This window comes from Pleurodeles waltl, chromosome 1_1, assembly GCF_031143425.1.
Source record: "Pleurodeles waltl isolate 20211129_DDA chromosome 1_1, aPleWal1.hap1.20221129, whole genome shotgun sequence".
NCBI classification, from domain to species: Eukaryota; Metazoa; Chordata; class Amphibia; order Caudata; family Salamandridae; genus Pleurodeles; species Pleurodeles waltl.
Window position 1 is genome coordinate 68,826,505 of NC_090436.1, and position 25,223 is coordinate 68,851,727.

Here is a 25,223-nt window from a genome sequence, read left to right on the forward strand (position 1 = left end):
GCAACTCATAGTGTTACTTTAATTCCTTTCAAAGAAGGTTGAAAGATTCGCCGGTACACGGATCTTCTTAAGGTATAGTGTGTTTATTTAGAAGATATTTGTAATAACGGAAACACCTCAGCCCACAGACAGTTTCTCTCCCTGTTCTCCTTCTCCAGTCCTCCAACTGTCGTTGTCTCCTGGGAGACCCTCACATTCTAAACCCCATTCTAACCTAGAATACCACACATCTTCCCCTCATTAACAAAACTTAAAAAAAACAGAAATGTACTCTTAACACAATGCTACAAATTAGTACCCGCAACATACAGTACAATATAAAAATTGAAATTGAAAATTGAAACATTAAATAATGCAAAATATAGTGCACTCATTGAAACACATATAAAGCAAGAAAAGAATAAGTGCAACTCTCCCTAGAGTGATGAAATAACCCTGTTGCACATATTCTTACATTGAGATAACAAAATCATCTAGAGACTTAGGATGTCTAGAGACCCTTGAGCTTCTTCTTAGTGCAGTATGCTCACATTTCTTTTCACCTACTTTCCCAGATTTTCCATCACCATCCCCAGAGATTTTTACAATCCTCCCAATGTTCCAAATCCTATGATCCTCTGTCTTTACAGCATTCTTCATAACTTTTATCACTTTGAGAGGAGAAGAGAATTTAGAATGAGTGTTAGATAAACCAAATCGCGGATTTCTCACTTTGACAACATCACCCACTGAAATCACAATTTTCTTTACCGCCTTCCATCTGTCAAAGTCCGCCTTTCTTTCAAGAGTTTTCCTAATTTCCCTGTCCATTTTATGTTCTAAACTACACCCCAGGTTAGACTCTAACCCCACCTTGTCGTTAACCCAAGATGGACACATCTGCGTATTAGGTTTTCTGTGCCTAAATAATTCAAAAGGTGTAAGACCTGTACTTGTATGTGGAGTTAGTCTGTAATTCTTGATTTTGTTCAAAATCTCCTCTCTCCAACATTTGTTATTAGCTAGAGCTAATTGAATGGTTTCCTTTAACACCCTGTTTAATCTCTCCACCATGCCATTAGTCTCAGGATGATAGAGAGAAGCCTTCTTATGTATAATTCCCTTGTCACTAAGGAATCTCTCCATGTTTTGAGAAACAAGTTGCACACCATTGTCAGTGAGAATGGAAGAAGGAATCCCCTCCCTATCAAAGATCTGATTAAGAAAATCTATGACAACCTGAGTTTCTACTGAAGAGGTGATCCCAATCTCAGGCCACCTAGAATACATGTCTATCAAAACCAAAACATACTTGTCGATGCCGGAATATCTAATAGGTCCCAGGATGTCCAAAGAAACCTCCTGCCATGGTTTACTGGGTAGTTCCCTCACCACCATGGGTTGAACTCTACACATCAAGGTTTTGTCAGCTCTGGAACATTCCACACATTTCCTAACACACCGCTCAATTTGAACATCCATGCCCGGCCACCAATATGCAAGTCTCAATCTTTCCTTTGTCTTCGATATCCCTGGATGACTCTCATGCGCTAAGGATATTAGCTCATCCCTTAATTTCTCCGGAGGAATAAGTTTAGTACCTCTCAATAATAGACTTTCTTGAGAGGACAACTCGTCTCTGACCCTCCAAAAACCGCACAAACGCTGATCTTGTTTTTCAGTGCCATCCCAACCATATTTGATTTTTTAAGAACCTTTTGCACCACTGCATCATTACATAAATTACTCCTCCATTCACTCTCTCTAATTATTCCTTCCCTAATCAAACAAACATCAAATTCATCAAGATACTCCACAAATTGATCCTCAGATTCTGAAACTTCATTCACAAGTCTGGAAAAACAATCAGCAACAAGATTCTGCGCACCTGGTATATATTGTACCTCAAAAGAAAATTCCTGAAGAGCCACCACCCATTTCCTGATCCTACCCAAAATGATATCCAGCCCTTTCTTCTCAAAAATGTCTTTCAGTGGTTTGTGGTCAGTTTTCACAAGAAATTTGTTTCCCCAAACAAACTTCCTTAGTTTGTTCACAGCCCAAAATACAGCCAGTGCTTCCTTCTCAATTACCGAATAATTTGATTCTGCCCCCCTTAAACACCTTGAGATGAACAGTATGGTTTTCTCTACACCATTATGGGTTTGAAGTAAAACAGCACCAAGACCTTTTGCACTAGCATCAGCCATGATGATGGTTTGATGACTTGAATCAAAGCTTTGCAAGCATGGAGCACACTTCAAGAGATGTTTCACATTCTTAAATTCATCTTCACATGCTTTATCCCATTGAAACGTAACACACTTCCTTACTAGTTCCCTAATGGTTTTGGTCTTTTCTGCAAAGTTGTCTACAAATTTACTGTAGAATTCGGCCATCCCTAAGAACTTCATTACTTCCTCTTTTGACGTAGGACTCGCAAGATTTTCAATTGTATCCACTAAGTCCTTTCTTGGTTCAATACCAAGAGCAGAGATCAAGTGACCTAAATAATCAATTTCTTCCAGATTAAACTTGCATTTCTCCGCTTTCAACGTTAGACCACTTTCCCTTAATCGCAGAAGAACTTGGCGAACCCGCATGTTGTGTTCAGAAATGTTCTCACCATGCACTAATATATCATCTTGATATATTTTGACCCCTTGGATTCCTTCAAGAACTTTCTCCATAGCTCGTTGAAAAACTGCAGCCGCAGAAACTAAACCAAAAGGCATCCGAAGGAACTTGTAAGTACCAAAGGGCGTTATGAAAGCAGTCAAGTCTTGAGAATCCTGATGAAGTTTAATCTGATGGTACGCGGAGGTCAAGTCAATGGAAGAAAAACATTTAGCACCACTAAGAAGAGTTAACATTTCGTTAATATTAGGTAAAGGATAGTGATCTGTTATCACACATTTATTCAGCTCTCTCAAGTCAATACATAGTCTTGGCTCACCATTAGCCTTTACTGCCATCACTACTGGAGCTAACCACTCAGTGGCTTCCACCTTTTCAATTATTCCATTTTGTTCTAGTTTTTCTAATTCCTTTTTCATCTTCTCTCTCCATCAAGGGAACACCTCTCACTTTGCTGACTACTGGAATTACACCCTTCCTCAACCTGATTTCATGAACATAGCCCTTCAAACAGCCTATTTCAGGATGAAAAAGACTCGAGAACTCTTGTTCATAAGACGGTCTACCATTATTCACAGTATTAATACCATTTAAATCTTTCAACCTAACTGAAGGAGACTCATTGGGATCAAGATAAACCCTTAAATCTCTCTGATGAGACCAACTAATGAGAGAATCTCCTCTTACTGAGATGTAAATTTTACCAGCTGTGAACCTATCCATATACTGAATGGAACCTATGAAATAACCCAACAGCTTAATGGGTTCACCCCCATATCTTTTTGGAGAAAAATCTGGTCTGAACAACTTAACACCAGTTCTCAAATGTTTTTCAAAAATACTCAAAGGAATTAGAGTGATCTTAGCTCCAGAATCAAACATCATAGGTATAGAAACTCCCTCAATAAACACAATGTAGGAAAGTCCTCCTTTTTTGCCTGATCACCCCCACACTTTTTGGATAGGTACTGGTGGTTACTGACTCTTGGCTGTGCCCTGGGTACTGCTTAACAGTCCCAGGGCCAGTGCTCTGTGTAAAATGGATATGCAAATTAGGCTAATTATAATTGGCTAAGTTAACCTACCTATAAGTCCCTAGTATATGGTAGGGCATGTAGGTTAAGGGACCACAGCATGGGTGGTGCACACCTAGGTGCACTGCTGAAGTGCCCAGTGTCATTTTAAAAGCAAGCCTGCCTTGCTGGCTGCTTTTAAATTAAAGTTATATGCAAATTCGACTTTGGAATTAAAAGTACTTCCAAAGTCTTAAACTACCTTATTTTTACATATAAGTCACCCCTAAGGTGTGCCCTATGTGCCCCTAGGGCTGGGTGCCATGTAACTATAAGCAGGGACTTTATAAAAATAGATTTATAAGCCCTGGTGAGGTAAAAACAGCCAAATTCGTTTTTCCCTCATTGAAGTAAATGGCCTTCATAGGCTAGAATGGGGAGACTTTATTTTAAATTTTAAAGTCTCCTTAAATGTTGCATACCAAGAATTTGGTATCAAATTAATTGTTGTAATAAATCCCACAACTTCCAGTTGTTGGATTTAATATAACTTGTTCAGGTAAAAAGTTTAGACTTTACCTAAAAAGTTGCCAATTTCAGCTCTGCATTGTTTTTGCTGCTGTGCTCTGATTGGCCAGCCTGCAGCAGCTTTTGCCAAGCTGCCTTGATGAGGTGTGAAGTGGCCTGGCTTCACACAAAGGAATGTGCTTGGGGGAGAGAATCTCCCCTCAGCAGATGGTGAGGCAGGAAGGGGGAGGGCTGCCAAACTGGTCTTCAAAGGCAGAGAAGGACATCTGGAGCACCCAGCAACACCCCCACATCCTGCAACCCCAGACAACTAGGTGCCCCCTTGATTAGATTAGGAGAGGGCAGGAGAGGGGTGTGTTTATGATTTTTAGCCACACCAGTGGGTGGGCTCAGCCAGATGTAACCTCCAAAAATCAGATTCAGCCATGTTGGATTTTTAGAGACTGTTGCCTTTTGGGATGGATTTTTGCCACACTTCCCAGGAAGTGGTCATCACAGGGGGACGACCCTGTACCTGATTGGAGGACCAGGACCCCCCTGCGTTTCACCTAGGAGCAAGGATAAAACTGGCAGACCTGCCCCCACACCTCAGATCCCTGCCAGATTTCAAGAAGAAAAGAACTAAAGAAGAAGAAGGACTGCCCTGCTGGACCCCTGGCCTGCACCTGGAACCAGCACCCAGAAGCACTGCACCAGCTGCACACTTGGGCTTCACCACAAGAAGGACTTTGCCTGGCTTCAACTGGTTCAAGGAGGGACTCCCTGTTTGCTACAGGTGAAAAATTGCTATCCAGAGTCCCCCTGCACCAACTCCTGAAAAGTGACCAGCTGACCACTGTCCAGTGGCCAAAAATGAGTTTGCGCCAGGTGCATTCTGGGAGTTGAAGTCCGCACCCCCCAAGGACCATCACAGAACTTCTGGACCCTTGGGGTGAGCTGTGGACCCCAAACGAACCTTAAAAGAACATCTGGGTGAAGCCCCAGAAGTTTGGAAAAGATTTGAAAAATTTTGTAAAAAAAGCTCCAGAGAGGGACCGACCCGCCGCGGAAATTCTAGCCGGCTTGCCTCAACCGCGACCCGGCCTGACTTGGTGGTTCGTCCCAGTAAAGAAAAACCTCCGAAAAAGAGACTAAGGGGGTCATTCTGACCCTGGCGGTCGGTGACCGCCAGGGTCACCGACCACGGGAGCACCGCCAACAGGCTGGCGGTGCTCCCTCGAGCATTCTGACCGCGGCGGTTCAGCCGCGGTCAGAAACGGAAAGTCGGCGGTCTCCCGCCGACTTTCCGCTGCTCGGGAGAATCCTCCATGGCGGCGGAGCGCGCTCCGCCACCATGGGGATTCTGACACCCCCTACCGCCATCCTGTTCCTGGCGGGTCTCCCGCCAGGAACAGGATGGCGGTAGGGGGTGCCGCGGGGCCCCTGGGGGCCCCTGCAGTGCCCATGCCAATGGCATGGGCACTGCAGGGGCCCCCGTAAGAGGGCCCCACAAAGTATTTCAGTGTCTGCAAAGCAGACACTGAAATACGCGACGGGTGCAACAGCACCCGTCGCACCTTCCCACTACGCCGGCTCAATTCTGAGCCGGCGTCCTCGTGGGAAGGTAGATTTGCCCTGGGCTGGCGGGCGGCCTTTTGGCGGCCGCCCGCCAGCCCAGGGCAAATCTCAAAATACCCTCAGCGGTCTTGCGACCGCGGAGCGGTATTTTGTCGGGGGAAGACTGGCGGGCGGCCTCCGCCGCCCGCCAGTCTCAGAATCACCCCCTAAGTCCGAAGGTAAAAAGTTGACCGGGACCTCCCAGCCATCGTATCCGAGAAGGGCTCCACGGACGTCGGATCAAGATCCAGGTTTACCCCGGTCGAAGGATTTTCATCTCGAAAAAACGACTAAGTCCGAAGGTAAAAATCTCCACCGAGGAAACCCACGTCGCGTATCCGGACAAGGGCTCCAGGAGGTCGGATTCAACTGGCAGGTTCGTCCCGGTGAAGAAAAACTTCAAAATAAAGACTAAGTCAGAAGGTAACTTTTTAACCGAGGCCTCCCGCGACTTGTAGCCGAGCAGGGCTCCATCGCGGTCGGCCTGAAACTTTGACTTTGCCCCGGTCGAGGTGCAACCAGATGACCCGATTGGCGCTTTTTGTTTCTAAGCGCTAGAAAAATAATAATTCTTTAAAAATTCATATCTCCGGTTCCCTTTATCCGATTTTATTTGTTTTTGTGTCATTTTAAAGATAAAAATATAAACTATTTTTATAAATTGGTTATGGATTTTTAAACTGTTTCCTGTGTTTTATTTATTTACTGTTTTGTGATATTTGAATGCTTTACACACTGTCTCCTAAGTTAAGCCTTGACGCTCGTTGCCAAGCTATCAAGGGTTGAGCTGGGATTAATTTACTGAGACCTAACTGTACCTAGGTGGAGGTTAGTGGCTTGTTGCTAGGTGTAGGTACCTACCTGCCCTTACCAATAACCCATTTTCCAACATTTTTGGTGGCAGCGGTGGGATCCTGTACTTGTGTTCTGTATCACGTTACAGTTTTGAGTAAAACAAATTAAAAATCCTTTAAATTGTCTTAGTGCAAAAAAAAAATTCAATTTTTTTTAATTTTAATTTATTTTTATTAATTTGGATTAATTTCAATTATTGAATTTTTGTAATTTTTCTAAATTCTTGTTTCCAATTTTTGCAAAAAGTTTTTGTTGACACAAAACTAGGGAACCATGGAGCTTGATCTGGCTAGCCTACCCACACTGACAGTAGTCCAGCTTAGGGGGTTGTGTATTGAAAGAGGGTTGCCTGCAACCACTGATCTCAGGAAGCAAATCCTGATTAAATCCCTGACAGCATGGGCTGAGGCCCAAGAGCTAGGCACAGAGGAAGCTCCAGAGGAGGAAGAAAAAGGGGAGGATGCTAACTCTAACCTCTCAGGGGAGGGAAGGCATCTGAGCCCAAGTGAGGATGAGGAAGAACGGTCCTCAGTAGATACAGTCACTAGGGGCAGACCCAAAGCTAGTGGTAGGAAGGGGGTCCTTTCAGGAGGAGAGAACCCATCCATCAGAGAAAGAGAGCTGGAGGCCCAGCTAGCATACATAGCTTTGGAAGCAGATAAGCTGGCCCTAGAAAAGAAAAAGTGGGCAAACAAAGAAAAAAGAGATGGTGGCAGCGATAAAGAAGCTGAGGTGTCCCTGGGTGGGGGTTTTTCCCCCAGATTACCCAAAGGGGTGGTTCCTGCCTATGCAGAGGGGGATGACATAGATAAGTGGCTGGGGGCCTTTGAGAGGGCCCTCCAGATGAGGAGAGTCAAGCCTCAGTACTGGGGTTCACTTCTTTGGGAGTTAGTTCCCAACTTTGGGAGGGATAGGCTCCTAACCATGAGTGGGGAAGATGCAGACTCATACCCCAGTATGAAGAGTTGCTTGACTAAAAAGTTTGGTCTGACCCCAGAGCGGTATAGGCTCAAGTTTAGGGACACCCAAAAGACAAGCACCCAGTCCTGGGTGGACTTTGTGGACATTTCAGTAAAGGCACTGGAGGGCTGGATACAGGGCAACAGGGTAAGTACCTTTGAGGGGCTGTACAATTTGATTATGAGGGAGCACCTTCTAACTAATTGTGTCCAAGAGAAGCTCTGCCAGTATCTAGTTGACTCTAGGTTGACCAACCCCAGAGAGCTGGGGGAGGCAGCAGATGACTGGTTAAGAACTAGGGTTAACCAGAAACCCCCAGGGGGTGATCAGAAAAAGGGAGGACATGGTTCTTCTCAGGGGAAGAACCAGGGGAAAGATGATAAAAAGCCCAAAGATTCCTCACAAGAGTCCCCAAAAACTTCTCAGGGAGGGGGAGCCCCGAGCCAATTCACTTTTAAAGGGAAAGGGTATCAGGGAAAGAATTATGATCCTGCTAAAGCAGGAAGGTTTCAGGAGCTTGCTAAGGCCGGCAAGTGTTTTGATTGTCATCAACCTGGACATAAAAGAGGAGATGCTATCTGCTCCAAGAAGCCCCCCACTGGTGGGCAATCCCAGGGGATTGCTAGTGTAGGGTTGGGGGTGGAAGTTTGCCCAGGGGTGGAATCAGGGTACACAGAGGTCACCTTAGTATCCGTGGGTGGGGTGGACATTGCAACTATGGCCACCTTACCTCCCATCATGGAGAGGTATAGGCAGAGGCCTAAAGTCAATGGGACTGAAGTGGAAGCTCTGAGAGATACAGGAGCCAGTGTGACAATGGTCACAGAAAAGCTGTTTTCTCCAGAGCAGGTCTTACCTGGTGTCTTCCACCAGGTGACTTATGCAGATAGCAGAACCAAACTCCATCCCATGGCTATGGTGAGTCTGGAATGGGGAGGTGGGACTGGCCCTAAGAAGGTAGCTGTAGCTCCTGCCCTCCCAGTAGATTGTCTGCTGGGAAATGATCTTGAAGCATCTGAATGGTCAGAAGTGGAGAGAAGGGTCCATGCACAGATGCTGGACCTCCCTGAATGGGTGTGTGCTGTGACCAGGTCACAGGCAGCACAACAGGGAAATGCTGGACACTTGGACCCTGGAACAATGGGCCAAGCCTCCAAGAAAAAGAGAAAGGGCACTGGGTCTGGATTGCCAGCCCCAACAAGTACAGAGGGTCAGGAAGAATCCAACCCTGAGGGGGAGGATCTGAACTCTGAGGGAGGGACACTTTCCCTGCAAACTATGCCTGATTTGGCAGAACTGCAAGGGGCAGGTGGGCCCACCAGAGAAGATTTGTGCCAGGGACAAAGAGAGTGTCCCACTCTTGAGGGCCTGAGGCAGACTGCTACCAGGCAAGAACAAGGGGATACCAGTGGGACCCACAAGGTTTACTGGGAGGATGGAGTTCTCTACACTGAGGCAAGGGCCCTCAAACCAGGGGCTACTAGGAGAGTAGTGGTCCCCCAGAAGTATAGAGAATTCCTCCTTACCTTAAGCCATGATATCCCCTTAGCTGGACATTTGGGACAGACCAAGACCTGAAACAGGCTGGTCAACCATTTTTATTGGCCCCAAATGTCAGAAAAAGTCAGGGAGTTTTGCAGCTCCTGTGTCACCTGTCAAGCCAGTGGCAAGACAGGAGGCAAACCAAAGGCTCCCCTGATACCACTGCCAGTGGTTGGGACTCCCTTTGAGCGGGTGGGGATTGACATTGTTGGTCCCCTAGACCCACCAACTGCTTCAGGTAACAGGTACATTGTGGTGGTAGTGGACCATGCCACCAGGTACCCTGAGGCAATACCCCTCCGGACAGTCACTGCTCCCACAGTGGCTAGGGCCCTACTTGGTGTGTTCACCAGAGTGGGATTCCCAAAGGAGATGGTCTCAGATAGGGGCACAAACTTTATGTCAGCCTATCTGAAAGCCATGTGGGATGAGTGTGGTGTTACTTATAAGTTCACCACCCCCTACCACCCACAGACCAATGGTCTGGTGGAAAGATTTAATAAGACCCTGAAGGGCATGATCATGGGTTTGTCTGACAAACTCAGGAGGAAATGGGATGTCCTCCTCCCTTGCCTGCTGTTTGCCTACAGAGAGGTGCCACAGAAGGGGGTTGGATTCAGCCCCTTTGAGTTACTGTTTGGGCACCCTGTAAGAGGCCCATTGTGCTTGGTGAGAGAGTCTTGGGAAAAGCCTCTCAAAGAATCCAAGGAGAATGTGCTAGATTATGTGCTAGGCCTGCGGTCACGCATGGCTGAGTATATGAAGAAGGCAAGCAGAAACCTGGAAGCCAGCCAGGAGCTCATGAAGCTCTGGCATGATCAAAAGGCTACCATGCCTGAGTATCACCCAGGATAGCTGGTGTGGGTTTTGGAGCCCATGGGTCCTAGGGCACTTCAGGCCAAATGGACTGGGCCCTATCCAATTCTAGAGAAAAAAGGTGAGGTCACCTACTTGGTGGACCTTGGCACTCCCAGGAATCCTCACAGGATCCTGCATGTAAACAGGATGAAACCCCACCAGGACAAGGCAGACATGACCATGCTAATGGTCACTGATGAAGGGAAGGAGGAGGAGGGTGAACCTCTGCCAGACCTCCTGTCCTCAAAGGCAAAAGATGGGTCAGTGGAGGGAGTGGTACTCTCTCCCAAATTGACAGATCAGCAACAAAAAGACTGTAAGCAAGTTTTGGGACAGTTTGCTAGTCTGTTCTCCCTGACCCCAGGACTCACCAATTGGTGTGTCCATGATGTTGACACTGGTGACAGCTTGCCTGTCAAGAACAAGCTGTACAGGCTGTCTGACCAGGTCAAGGCCAACATCAAAGCTGAAGTGGCTAAGATGTTGGACCTCAAGGTAATTGAGCCCTCTGATAGTCCTTGGTCCAGTCCAGTGGTACTGGTCCCCAAACCTAATCCCCAAGGTGGGAAGAAAGAATTGAGACTCTGTGTGGACTACAGAGGTCTAAACGCAGTCACTAGGACTGATGCTCACCCCATACCTAGAGCTGATGAGCTCATTGACAGGTTGGGGGCTGCCAAATTCCTGAGCACATTTGATCTGACCTCAGGATATTGGCAGATTGCCTTAAGTCCAAGAGCTAAGGAGAGGTCAGCATTTTCCACACCAGAGGGCAACTTTCAGTTCAAGGTGATGCCCTTTGGCATGAAAAATGCTCCTGCCACCTTCCAACGGTTGGTGAACAGAGTCCTATCTGGGTTGGAATCTTTCAGTGCAGCTTATCTGGATGATATAGCTGTATTTAGTTCCACCTGGAGGGACCACCTGGTCCACCTGAAGGAAGTGCTTCAGGCCCTGCTTCAAGCAGGCCTGACTATCAAGACAAGCAAGTGCCAGATAGGGCAAAGCTCTGTTGTGTACCTGGGCCACCTTGTTGGTGGAGGCCATGTACAACCTCTCCAGCCCAAGATCCAGACTATTCTGGATTGGGAGGCTCCAAAAACCCAGACTCAGGTCAGGGCCTTTCTTGGCCTGACCGGGTACTACAGGAGGTTTGTTCAGAATTTTGGGACCATAGTGGCCCCTCTGACTGAGCTTACCTCCAAGAAACAGCCCAAGAAGGTAATTTGGACCCCAGAGTGTCAAAAAGCTTTTGACACCCTAAAACAGGCTATGTGTTCAGCACCAGTGTTACTGGCCCCTGACTATAGCAAGGAGTTTGTAGTGCAAACAGATGCTTCAGAGGAAGGGATTGGGGCAGTGTTAGCACAAGTTAATGAAGAGGGCCATGATCACCCAGTTGCCTTCATCAGCAGGCGACTACTCCCCAGAGAGAAAAAATGGAGTGCCATTGAGAGGGAGGCCTTTGCTGTGGTCTGGTCCCTGAAGAAGTTGAGGCCTTACTTGTTTGGCACTCACTTCCGTGTACAAACTGACCACAGACCTCTCAGGTGGTTGATGCAGATGAGGGGGGAGAACCCAAAACTGTTAAGGTGGTCCATTTCCCTACAGGGGATGGACTTCACAGTGGAGCACAGACCTGGGACTGCTCATGCTAATGCAGATGGCCTTTCCAGGTTTTTCCACTTAGCTGATGAGGACTACCAGGGTGTAGGTTAGTACCCATCACCTTTCATCTGGGGGGGGGCAGTGTAGGAAAGTCCTCTTTTTTGCCTGATCACCCCCACACTTTTTGGATAGGTACTGGTGGTTACTGACTCTTGGCTGTGCCCTGGGTACTGCTTAACAGTCCCAGGGCCAGTGCTCTGTGTAAAATGGATATGCAAATTAGGCTAATTATAATTGGCTAAGTTAACCTACCTATAAGTCCCTAGTATATGGTAGGGCATGTAGGTTAAGGGACCACAGCATAGGTGGTGCACACCTAGGTGCACTGCTGAAGTGCCCAGTGTCATTTTAAAAGCAAGCCTGCCTTGCTGGCTGCTTTTAAATTAAAGTTATATGCAAATTCGACTTTGGAATTAAAAGTACTTCCAAAGTCTTAAACTACCTTATTTTTTACATATAAGTCACCCCTAAGGTGTGCCCCATGTGCCCCTAGGGCTGGGTGCCATGTAACTATAAGCAGGGACTTTATAAAAATAGATTTATAAGCCCTGGTGAGGTAAAAACAGCCACATTTGTTTTTCCCTCATTGAAGTAAATGGCCTTCATAGGCTAGAATGGGGAGACTTTATTTTCAATTTTAAAGTCTCCTTAAATGTTGCATACCAAGAATTTGGTATCAAATTAATTGTTGTAATAAATCCCACAACTTCCAGTTGTTGGATTTAATATAACTTGTTCAGGTAAAAAGTTTAGACTTTACCTAAAAAGTTGCCAATTTCAGCTCTGCATTGTTTATGCTGCTGTGCTCTGATTGGCCAGCCTGCAGCAGCTTTTGCCAAGCTGCCTTGATGAGGTGTGAAGTGGCCTGGCTTCACACAAAGGAATGTGCTTGGGGGAGAGAATCTCCCCTCAGCAGATGGTGAGGCAGGAAGGGGGAGGGCTGCCAAACTGGTCTTCAAAGGCAGAGAAGGACATCTGGAGCACCCAGCAACACCCCCACATCCTGCAACCCCAGACAACTAGGTGCCCCCTTGATTAGATTAGGAGAGGGCAGGAGAGGGGTGTGTTTATGATTTTTAGCCACACCAGTGGGTGGGCTCAGCCAGATGTAACCTCCAAAAATCAGATTCAGCCATGTTGGATTTTTAGAGACTGTTGTCTTTTGGGATGGATTTTTGCCCCACTTCCCAGGAAGTGGTCATCACAGGGGGACGACCCTGTACCTGATTGGAGGACCAGGACCCCCCTGCGTTTCACCTAGGAGCAAGGATAAAACTGGCAGACCTGCCCCCACACCTCAGATCCCTGCCAGATTTCAAGAAGAAAAGAACTAAAGGAGAAGAAGGACTGCCCTGCTGGACCCCTGGCCTGCACCTGGAACCAGCACCCAGAAGGACTGCACCAGCTGCACACTTGGGCTTCACCACAAGAAGGACTTTGCCTGGCTTCAACTGGTTCAAGGAGGGACTCCCTGTTTGCTACAGGTGAAAAATTGCTATCCAGAGTCCCCCTGCACCAACTCCTGAAAAGTGACCAGCTGACCACTGTCCAGTGGCCAAAAAGGAGTTTGCGCCAGGTGCATTCTGGGAGTTGAAGTCCGCACCCCCCAAGGACCATCACAGAACTTCTGGACCCTTGGGGTGAGCTGTGGACCCCAAACGAACCTTAAAAGAACATCTGGGTGAAGCCCCAGAAGTTTGGAAAAGATTTGAAAAATTTTGTAAAAAAAGCTCCAGAGAGGGACCGACCCGCCGCGGAAATTCTAGCCGGCTTGCCTCAACCGCGACCCGGCCTGACTTGGTGGTTCGTCCCAGTAAAGAAAAACCTCCGAAAAAGAGACTAAGGGGGTCATTCTGACCCTGGCGGTCGGTGACCGCCAGGGTCACCGACCACGGGAGCACCGCCAACAGGCTGGCGGTGCTCCCTCGAGCATTCTGACTGCGGCGGTTCAGCCGCGGTCAGAAACGGAAAGTCGGCGGTCTCCCGCCGACTTTCCGCTGCTCGGGAGAATCCTCCATGGCGGCGGAGCGCGCTCCGCCACCATGGGGATTCTGACACCCCCTACCGCCATCCTGTTCCTGGCGGGTCTCCCGCCAGGAACAGGATGGTGGTAGGGGGTGCCGCGGGGCCCCTGGGGGCCCATGCCAATGGCATGGGCACTGCAGGGGCCCCCGTAAGAGGGCCCCACAAAGTATTTCAGTGTCTGCAAAGCAGACACTGAAATACGCGAAGGGTGCAACAGCACCCGTCGCACCTTCCCACTACGCCGGCTCAATTCTGAGCCGGCGTCCTCGTGGGAAGGTAGATTTGCCCTGGGCTGGCGGGCGGCCTTTTGGCGGCCGCCCGCCAGCCCAGGGCAAATCTCAAAATACCCTCAGCGGTCTTGCGACCGCGGAGCGGTATTTTGTCGGGGGATGACTGGCGGGCGGCCTCCGCCGCCCGCCAGTCTCAGAATCACCCCCTAAGTCCGAAGGTAAAAAGTTGACCGGGACCTCCCAGCCATCGTATCCGAGAAGGGCTCCACGGACGTCGGATCAAGATCCAGGTTTACCCCGGTCGAAGGATTTTCATCTCGAAAAAACGACTAAGTCCGAAGGTAAAAATCTCCACTGAGGAAACCCACATCGCGTATCCGGACAAGGGCTCCAGGAGGTCGGATTCAACTGGCAGGTTCGTCCCGGTGAAGAAAAACTTCAAAATAAAGACTAAGTCAGAAGGTAACTTTTTAACCGAGGCCTCCCGCGACTTGTAGCCGAGCAGGGCTCCATCGCGGTCGGCCTGAAACTTTGACTTTGCCCCGGTCGAGGTGCAACCAGATGACCCGATTGGCGCTTTTTGTTTCTAAGCGCTAGAAAAATAATAATTCTTTAAAAATTCATATCTCCGGTTCCCTTTATCCGATTTTATTTGTTTTTGTGTCATTTTAAAGATAAAAATATAAACTATTTTTATAAATTGGTTATGGATTTTTAAACTGTTTCCTGTGTTTTATTTATTTACTGTTTTGTGATATTTGAATGCTTTACACACTGTCTCCTAAGTTAAGCCTTGACGCTCGTTGCCAAGCTACCAAGGGTTGAGCTGGGATTAATTTACTGAGACCTAACTGTACCTAGGTGGAGGTTAGTGGCTTGTTGCTAGGTGTAGGTACCTACCTGCCCTTACCAATAACCCATTTTCCAACATTTTTGGTGGCAGCGGTGGGATCCTGTACTTGTGTTCTGTACCACGTTACAGTTTTGAGTAAAACAAATTAAAAATCCTTTAAATTGTCTTAGTGCAAAAAAAAAATTTTCACATTTTTTTATTTTACTTTATTTTTATTAATTTGGATTAATTTCAATTATTGAATTTTTGTAATTTTTCTAAATTCTTGTTTCCAATTTTTGCAAAAAGTTTTTGTTGACACAAAACTAGGGAACCATGGAGCTTGATCTGGCTAGCCTACCCACACTGACAGTAGTCCAGCTTAGGGGGTTGTGTATTGAAAGAGGGTTGCCTGCAACCACTGATCTCAGGAAGCAAATCCTGATTAAATCCCTGACAGCATGGGCTGAGGCCCAAGAGCTAGGCACAGAGGAAGCTCCAGAGGAGGAAGAAAAAGGGGAGGATGCTAACTCTAACCTCTCAGGGGAGGGAAGGCATCTGAGCCCAAGTGAGGATGAGGAAGAACGGTCCTCAGTAGATACAGTCACTAGGGGCAGACCCAAAGCTAGTGGTAGGAAGGGGGTCCTTTCAGGAGGAGAGAACCCATCCATCAGAGAAAGAGAGCTGGAGGCCCAGCTAGCATACATAGCTTTGGAAGCAGATAAGCTGGCCCTAGAAAAGAAAAAGTGGGCAAACAAAGAAAAAAGAGATGGTGGCAGCGATAAAGAAGCTGAGGTGTCCCTGGGTGGGGGTTTTTCCCCCAGATTACCCAAAGGGGTGGTTCCTGCCTCTGTAGAGGGGGATGACATAGATAAGTGGCTGGGGGCCTTTGAGAGGGCCCTCCAGATGAGGAGAGTCAAGCCTCAGTACTGGGGTTCACTTCTTTGGGAGTTAGTTCCCAACTCTGGGAGGGATAGGCTCCTAACCATGAGTGGGGAAGATGCAGACTCATACCCCAGTATGAAGAGTTGCTTGACTAAAAAGTTTGGTCTGACCCCAGAGCAGTATAGGCTCAAGTTTAGGGACACCCAAAAGACAAGCACCCAGTCCTGGGTGGACTTTGTGGACATTTCAGTAAAGGCACTGGAGGGCTGGATACAGGGCAACAGGGTAAGTACCTTTGAGGGGCTGTACAATTTGATTATGAGGGAGCACCTTCTAACTAATTGTGTCCAAGAGAAGCTCCGCCAGTATCTAGTTGACTCTAGGTTGACCAACCCCAGAGAGCTGGGGGAGGCAGCAGATGACTGGTTAAGAACTAGGGTTAACCAGAAACCCCCAGGGGGTGATCAGAAAAAGGGAGGACATGGTTCTTCTCAGGGGAAGAACCAGGGGAAAGATGATAAAAAGCCCAAAGATTCCTCACAAGAGTCCCCAAAAACTTCTCAGGGAGGGGGAGCCCCGAGCCAATTCACTTTTAAAGGGAAAGGGTATCAGGGAAAGAATTATGATCCTGCTAAAGCAGGAAGGTTTCAGGAGCTTGCTAAGGCCGGCAAGTGTTTTGATTGTCATCAACCTGGACATAAAAGAGGAGATGCTATCTGCTCCAAGAAGCCCCCCACTGGTGGGCAATCCCAGGGGATTGCTAGTGTAGGGTTGGGGGTGGAAGTTTGCCCAGGGGTGGAATCAGGGTACACAGAGGTCACCTTAGTATCCGTGGGTGGGGTGGACATTGCAACTATGGCCACCTTACCTCCCATCATGGAGAGGTATAGGCAGAGGCCTAAAGTCAATGGGACTGAAGTGGAAGCTCTGAGAGATACAGGAGCCAGTGTGACAATGGTCACAGAAAAGCTGTTTTCTCCAGAGCAGGTCTTACCTGGTGTCTTCCACCAGGTGACTTATGCAGATAGCAGAACCAAACTCCATCCCATGGCTATGGTGAGTCTGGAATGGGGAGGTGGGACTGGCCCTAAGAAGGTAGCTGTAGCTCCTGCCCTCCCAGTAGATTGTCTGCTGGGAAATGATCTTGAAGCATCTGAATGGTCAGAAGTGGAGAGAAGGGTCCATGCACAGATGCTGGACCTCCCTGAATGGGTGTGTGCTGTGACCAGGTCACAGGCAGCACAACAGGGAAATGCTGGACACTTGGACCCTGGAACAATGGGCCAAGCCTCCAAGAAAAAGAGAAAGGGCACTGGGTCTGGATTGCCAGCCCCAACAAGTACAGAGGGTCAGGAAGAATCCAACCCTGAGGGGGAGGATCTGAACTCTGAGGGAGGGACACTTTCCCTGCAAACTATGCCTGATTTGGCAGAACTGCAAGGGGCAGGTGGGCCCACCAGAGAAGATTTGTGCCAGGGACAAAGAGAGTGTCCCACTCTTGAGGGCCTGAGGCAGACTGCTACCAGGCAAGAACAAGGGGATACCAGTGGGACCCACAAGGTTTACTGGGAGGATGGAGTTCTCTACACTGAGGCAAGGGCCCTCAAACCAGGGGCTACTAGGAGAGTAGTGGTCCCCCAGAAGTATAGAGAATTCCTCCTTACCTTAAGCCATGATATCCCCCTAGCTGGACATTTGGGACAGACCAAGACCTGAAACAGGCTGGTCAACCATTTTTATTGGCCCCAAATGTCAGAAAAAGTCAGGGAGTTTTGCAGCTCCTGTGTCACCTGTCAAGCCAGTGGCAAGACAGGAGGCAAACCAAAGGCTCCCCTGATACCACTGCCAGTGGTTGGGACTCCCTTTGAGCGGGTGGGGATTGACATTGTTGGTCCCCTAGACCCACCAACTGCTTCAGGTAACAGGTACATTGTGGTGGTAGTGGACCATGCCACCAGGTACCCTGAGGCAATACCCCTCCGGACAGTCACTGCTCCCACAGTGGCTAGGGCCCTACTTGGTGTGTTCACCAGAGTGGGATTCCCAAAGGAGGTGGTCTCAGATAGGGGCACAAACTTTATGTCAGCCTATCTGAAAGCCATGTGGGATGAGTGTGGTGTTACTTATAAGTTCACCACCCCCTACCACCCACAGACCAATGGTCTGGTGGAAAGATTTAATAAGACCCTGAAGGGCATGATCATGGGTTTGTCTGACAAACTCAGGAGGAAATGGGATGTCCTCCTCCCTTGCCTGCTGTTTGCCTACAGAGAGGTGCCACAGAAGGGGGTTGGATTCAGCCCCTTTGAGTTACTGTTTGGGCACCCTGTAAGAGGCCCATTGTGCTTGGTGAGAGAGTCTTGGGAAAAGCCTCTCAAAGAATCCAAGGAGAATGTGCTAGATTATGTGCTAGGCCTGCGGTCACGCATGGCTGAGTATATGAAGAAGGCAAGCAGAAACCTGGAAGCCAGCCAGGAGCTCATGAAGCTCTGGCATGATCAAAAGGCTACCATGCCTGAGTATCACCCAGGATAGCTGGTGTGGGTTTTGGAGCCCATGGGTCCTAGGGCACTTCAGGCCAAATGGACTGGGCCCTATCCAATTCTAGAGAAAAAAGGTGAGGTCACCTACTTGGTGGACCTTGGCACTCCCAGGAATCCTCACAGGATCCTGCATGTAAACAGGATGAAACCCCACCAGGACAAGGCAGACATGACCATGCTAATGGTCACTGATGAAGGGAAGGAGGAGGAGGGTGAACCTCTGCCAGACCTCCTGTCCTCAAAGGCAAAAGATGGGTCAGTGGAGGGAGTGGTACTCTCTCCCAAATTGACAGATCAGCAACAAAAAGACTGTAAGCAAGTTTTGGGACAGTTTGCTAGTCTGTTCTCCCTGACCCCAGGACTCACCAATTGGTGTGTCCATGATGTTGACACTGGTGACAGCTTGCCTGTCAAGAACAAGCTGTACAGGCTGTCTGACCAGGTCAAGGCCAACATCAAAGCTGAAGTGGCTAAGATGTTGGACCTCAAGGTAATTGAGCCCTCTGATAGTCCTTGGTCCAGTCCAGTGGTACTGGTCCCCAAACCTAATCCCCAAGGTGGGAAGAAAGAATTGAGATTCTGTGTGGACTACAGAGGTCTAAACGCAGTCACTAGGACTGATGCTCACCCCATACCTAGAGCTGATGAGCTCATTGACAGGTTGGGGGCTGCCAAATTCCTGAGCACATTTGATCTGACCTCAGGATATTGGCAGATTGCCTTAAGTCCAAGAGCTAAGGAGAGGTCAGCATTTTCCACACCAGAGGGCCACTTTCAGTTCAAGGTGATGCCCTTTGGCATGAAAAATGCTCCTGCCACCTTCCAACGGTTGGTGAACAGAGTCCTATCTGGGTTGGAATCTTTCAGTGCAGCTTATCTGGATGATATAGCTGTATTTAGTTCCACCTGGAGGGACCACCTGGTCCACCTGAAGGAAGTGCTTCAGGCCCTGCTTCACGCAGGCCTGACTATCAAGACAAGCAAGTGCCAGATAGGGCAAAGCTCTGTAGTGTACCTGGGCCACCTTGTTGGTGGAGGCCATGTACAACCTCTCCAGCCCAAGATCCAGACTATTCTGGATTGGGAGGCTCCAAAAACCCAGACTCAGGTCAGGGCCTTTCTTGGCCTGACCGGGTACTACAGGAGGTTTGTTCAGAATTTTGGGACCATAGTGGCCCCTCTGACTGAGCTTACCTCCAAGAAACAGCCCAAGAAGGTCATTTTTGGGCCCCAGAGTGTCAAAAAGCTTTTGACACCCTAAAACAGGCTATGTGTTCAGCACCAGTGTTACTGGCCCCTGACTATAGCAAGGAGTTTGTAGTGCAAACAGATGCTTCAGAGGAAGGGATTGGGGCAGTGTTAGCACAAGTTAATGAAGAGGGCCATGATCACCCAGTTGCCTTCATCAGCAGGCGACTACTCCCCAGAGAGAAAAAATGGAGTGCCATTGAGAGGGAGGCCTTTGCTGTGGTCTGGTCCCTGAAGAAGTTGAGGCATTACTTGTTTGGCACTCACTTCCGTGTACAAACTGACCACAGACCTCTCAGGTGGTTGATGCAGATGAGGGGGGAGAACCCAAAACTGTTAAGGTGGTCCATTTCCCTACAGGGGATGGACTTCACAGTGGAGCACAGACCTGGGACTGCTCATGCTAATGCAGATGGCCTTTCCAGGTTTTTCCACTTAGCTGATGAGGACTACCAGGGTGTAGGTTAGTACCCATCACCTTTCATCTGGGGGGGGGGCAGTGTAGGAAAGTCCTCTTTTTTTGCCTGATCACCCCCACACGTTTTGGATAGGTACTGGTGGTTACTGACTCTTGGCTGTGCCCTGGGTACTGCTTAACAGTCCCAGGGCCAGTGCTCTGTGTAAAATGGATATGCAAATTAGGCTAATTATAATTGGCTAAGTTAACCTACCTATAAGTCCCTAGTATATGGTAGGGCATGTAGGTTAAGGGACCACAGCATAGGTGGTGCACACCTAGGTGCACTGCTGAAGTGCCCAGTGTCATTTTAAAAGCAAGCCTGCCTTGCTGGCTGCTTTTAAATTAAAGTTATATGCAAATTCGACTTTGGAATTAAAAGTACTTCCAAAGTCTTAAACTACCTTATTTTTTACATATAAGTCACCCCTAAGGTGTGCCCCATGTGCCCCTAGGGCTGGGTGCCATGTAACTATAAGCAGGGACTTTATAAAAATAGATTTATAAGCCCTGGTGAGGTAAAAACAGCCACATTTGTTTTTCCCTCATTGAAGTAAATGGCCTTCATAGGCTAGAATGGGGAGACTTTATTTTAAATTTTAAAGTCTCCTTAAATGTTGCATACCAAGAATTTGGTATCAAATTAATTGTTGTAATAAATCCCACAACTTCCAGTTGTTGGATTTAATATAACTTGTTCAGGTAAAAAGTTTAGACTTTACCTAAAAAGTTGCCAATTTCAGCTCTGCATTGTTTTTGCTGCTGTGCTCTGATTGGCCAGCCTGCAGCAGCTTTTGCCAAGCTGCCTTGATGAGGTGTGAAGTGGCCTGGCTTCACACAAAGGAATGTGCTTGGGGGAGAGAATCTCCCCTCAGCAGATGGTGAGGCAGGAAGGGGGAGGGCTGCCAAACTGGTCTTCAAAGGCAGAGAAGGACATCTGGAGCACCCAGCAACACCCCCACATCCTGCAACCCCAGACAACTAGGTGCCCCCTTGATTAGATTAGGAGAGGGCAGGAGAGGGGGTGTTTATGATTTTTAGCCACACTAGTGGGTGGGCTCAGCCAGATGTAACCTCCAAAAATCAGATTCAGCCATGTTGGATTTTTAGAGACTGTTGCCTTTTGGGATGGATTTTTGCCACACTTCCCAGGAAGTGGTCATCACAGGGGGACGACCCTGTACCTGATTGGAGGACCAGGACCCCCCTGCGTTTCACCTAGGAGCAAGGATAAAACTGGCAGACCTGCCCCCACACCTCAGATCCCTGCCAGATTTCAAGAAGAAAAGAACTAAAGGAGAAGAAGGACTGCCCTGCTGGACCCCTGGCCTGCACCTGGAACCAGCACCCAGAAGGACTGCACCAGCTGCACACTTGGGCTTCACCACAAGAAGGACTTTGCCTGGCTTCAACTGGTTCAAGGAGGGACTCCCTGTTTGCTACAGGTGAAAAATTGCTATCCAGAGTCCCCCTGCACCAACTCCTGAAAAGTGACCAGCTGACCACTGTCCAGTGGCCAAAAAGGAGTTTGCGCCAGGTGCATTCTGGGAGTTGAAGTCCGCACCCCCCAAGGACCATCACAGAACTTCTGGACCCTTGGGGTGAGCTGTGGACCCCAAAAGAACCTTAAAAGAACATCTGGGTGAAGCCCCAGAAGTTTGGAAAAGATTTGAAAAATTTTGTAAAAAAAGCTCCAGAGAGGGACCGACCCGCCGCGGAAATTCTAGCCGGCTTGCCTCAACCGCGACCCGGCCTGACTTGGTGGTTCGTCCCGGTAAAGAAAAACCTCCGAAAAAGAGTCTAAGTCCGAAGGTAAAAAGTTGACCGGGACCTCCCAGCCATCGTATCCGAGAAGGGCTCCACGGACGTCGGATCAAGATCCAGGTTTACACCGGTCGAAGGATTTTCATCTCGAAAAAACGACTAAGTCCGAAGGTAAAAATCTCCACCGAGGAAACCCACATCGCGTATCCGGACAAGGGCTCCAGGAGGTCGGATTCAACTGGCAGGTTCGTCCCGGTGAAGAAAAACTTCAAAATAAAGACTAAGTCAGAAGGTAACTTTTTAACCGAGGCCTCCCGCGACTTGTAGCCGAGCAGGGCTCCATCGCGGTCGGCCTGAAACTTTGACTTTGCCCCGGTCGAGGTGCAACCAGATGACCCGATTGGCGCTTTTTGTTTCTAAGCGCTAGAAAAATAATAATTCTTTAAAAATTCATATCTCCGGTTCCCTTTATCCGATTTTATTCGTTTTTGTGTCATTTTAAAGATAAAAATATAAACTATTTGTATAAATTGGTTTTGGATTTTTAAACTGTTTCCTGTGTTTTATTTAATTACTGTTTTGTGATATTTGAATGCTTTACACACTGTCTCCTAAGTTAAGCCTTGACGCTCGTTGCCAAGCTACCAAGGGTTGAGCTGGGATTAATTTACTGAGACCTAACTGTACCTAGGTGGAGGTTAGTGGCTTGTTGCTAGGTGTAGGTACCTACCTGCCCTTACCAATAACCCATTTTCCAACACACAACTTCTACTGGCCCACTAATTCCATTTTTTATTTGTAATACAAACTCCTTTGGAGAATCTTCATCCTCCAGCATTATTTCTTGAACATTTTTCTCTTTTAAATTAATATTCTTACAACATGAAGCAAAATGACCCTTTTTGCCACAAATTTTACAGACAACTTTCCAACCTAAACACCCTTTGAAATTGGCATAGTGACCAAACTCACCACACCTATAACATTTTCCCTGTACATTTTTCTTAACCCTTGGGTCACTAAAATTATCTTTTACTACTTTTTGAGAGCCCATTTTATCTCGTAGACTACATCCTTGACTGACATTATGGATTTCATCATCCCTTGCTTGAGAATTTGTTTTCCTAATCTCATCAAGACAAGCTAAACTATGTTCATGTGTTTTTGCAATAGATACAACTTCATGAAGTGACGGATTGTCTTTAGTCCAAAAGGATTCTTTTGCTTTGTCGATGTTGCAGCCCAACATGAATTGATCTCTCAGACGCTCATCCTTACTACTCCCAAAACCACACGTGGAAGCTAACTTTCTGAGTACTGTAATGTACTCTTCAACAGATTCTCCAGATCTTTGCAGTCTTTTCCCAAAATGATATCTCTCTAAGACTGTTGAAATTTTAGGTAGGTAGTGTAAGTCAAGCTTTTTTATACAAATTTCGAAATCATTGAGGTCACCAGCATCGTCAATTGTAAGTTCAGGTAGATTTTCAAAAACTTCCTGTCCTTCAGGACCTAAACAATGCATCAGAAGAGACATTTTCCTTTCTGCACTTAAGGATGTGCCACAAACTCGAGCATAGTGTGCAAAAACACTTTTCCATTTTCTCCATGGAATCAGTGGTTCACCAGGTGAAGTAAAAAAAAACGGTGGGCAGGTAACATTCCGCATTTTGTAAAATTTTTACTTGTAACTGTGAGAGTGATCTTAGTAGTTGTAGTAGAAATGTCGTTCCAATATGTCTGCCAGGATGATTACACAAGTGCAATTGTAAACTTGAAAACCACTCGAAACAGATGGCACAATGTCTGAGTGAAAGCGAGGCTTGACACGCTATGTAAAACGTGTGCGTTAAATCAGGAAGTAGAAGGGAGAGAAAAAAAAACACAGCGTGTGCGCTCGTTACCTGAGCATAGCACGAGAGTCTGTTCGTCTGCTCCACACACACGCGGCACACCCCAAAACAGGAAAAAAACAAAGACACCCAGGGGCTTCGAAAGCAGTAGCTCCGGAGGTGCGCAGAGCCGCTCCGAGTGCCCAAAAGCAAGGCAGCTAAAGACGCAAACGATCACACAGTCCCGGTTGAGGTGTTTCTTCAAGTACGTCTCAATACGAATTCATCCCATCCTCGTCGCCAGTGAAAGATTCGCTGGTACACGGATCTTCTTAAGGTATAGTGTGTTTATTTAGAAGATATTTGTAATAACGGAAACACCTCAGCCCACAGACAGTTTCTCTCCCTGTTCTCCTTCTCCTTCTCCAGTCCTCCAACTGTTGTTGTCTCCTGGGAGACCCTCACATTCTAAACCCCATTCTAACCTAGAATACCACAAAGGTGTTGCTATATCATGTGCCCAAAGACATATAATTCACCTGTAGTTATTCATTGTATACATGTGCCAGCATCAAATTAAACAGAATAACATGATACTCTTTCATTTGAATGTTGATCACACATATATAATGTTACGCCTTGGAAAAAATCATTGAAAACCACACTAATATAAACATGCTAGCCAATGAACCAGAGTAGATTAGAGAACACTCTCTTAGTATAAAAGGCTTTTAAACGATTGATTCTCAGTAAGTGCAGTCCAACTACATAACAGTGGGTGTTTTTGCTGGTTGCTGTGCCCTTTTTATTCAAACTACACAGAAGCACACAACACATGGATGAAGATGCTGGTTGGTGCATACTTTGACAACAGAGAAGCATGACATGTTTGAATTCAGAATCAACAGGAGCACATTGCATTTTACAAATGAGACTTCCATGATAAATTATGACTGTTAGACCTGGCATCTTTTGAGTGGTTTTCCCTGACTTTTTGCTTTCTGACCTCCTGTTTTGACTGTGTGCTGAACTTCATTTTGCTGGCTGTAGGACTCTGTGCTGACCAGTGCTAAAGTGCATGTGCTCTGTGCCTAAAACATGGTAACATTGGCTTCTCCATGATTGGCATATTTGACTTACCGGCAACTCCCTAGTAAAGTGCACTATGTGTACCCTGGGCCTGTAATTCAAATGTTACTAGTGGGCTGCAGCACTGATTGTGCCACCCACTACTGTAGCCTTTCAGCCATGTCTCAGGCCTGAGGTGGGCCCTGGTTATCCTCAAGAGCAGGGTGCAGTCTATGTAAAAAGTTGGATATGTACCTTTACGTTTAACATGTCCAGATAGTGAAACACTGTTACATTTGTTGTTCACTACTGAAGGACTATCTCACCCATAGGCTAATGTTGGGGTTACCTTGAAACATCTTTGAAGGGTAATTTCCAATTGGGAAACTATAAAAAATGGATTTTGGTGTCTCTGGACTCACAATTTAAAAATACATATTTTGGCAAAGTTGGTTTTTAAAGTGCAGATCTGAAATTGCCACTTTTAGAAACCTGGCATTTTCTTACTTTAACCATTCTGTGGCTTAGCCTGCCTCTGATCTTTAGTTGACAGCTACAATTGTGCATTCTCTCCAGACAGCCACAAAAAGGAAGGGCTGGGTGTGACAGGAGATACATCTGCATTTATCTGCATACTGTTAGTCATCCTGGGCAGGCGTGGGACAGGTAGTTCACACTTACATCTGAACAGGTTGTGAACTGC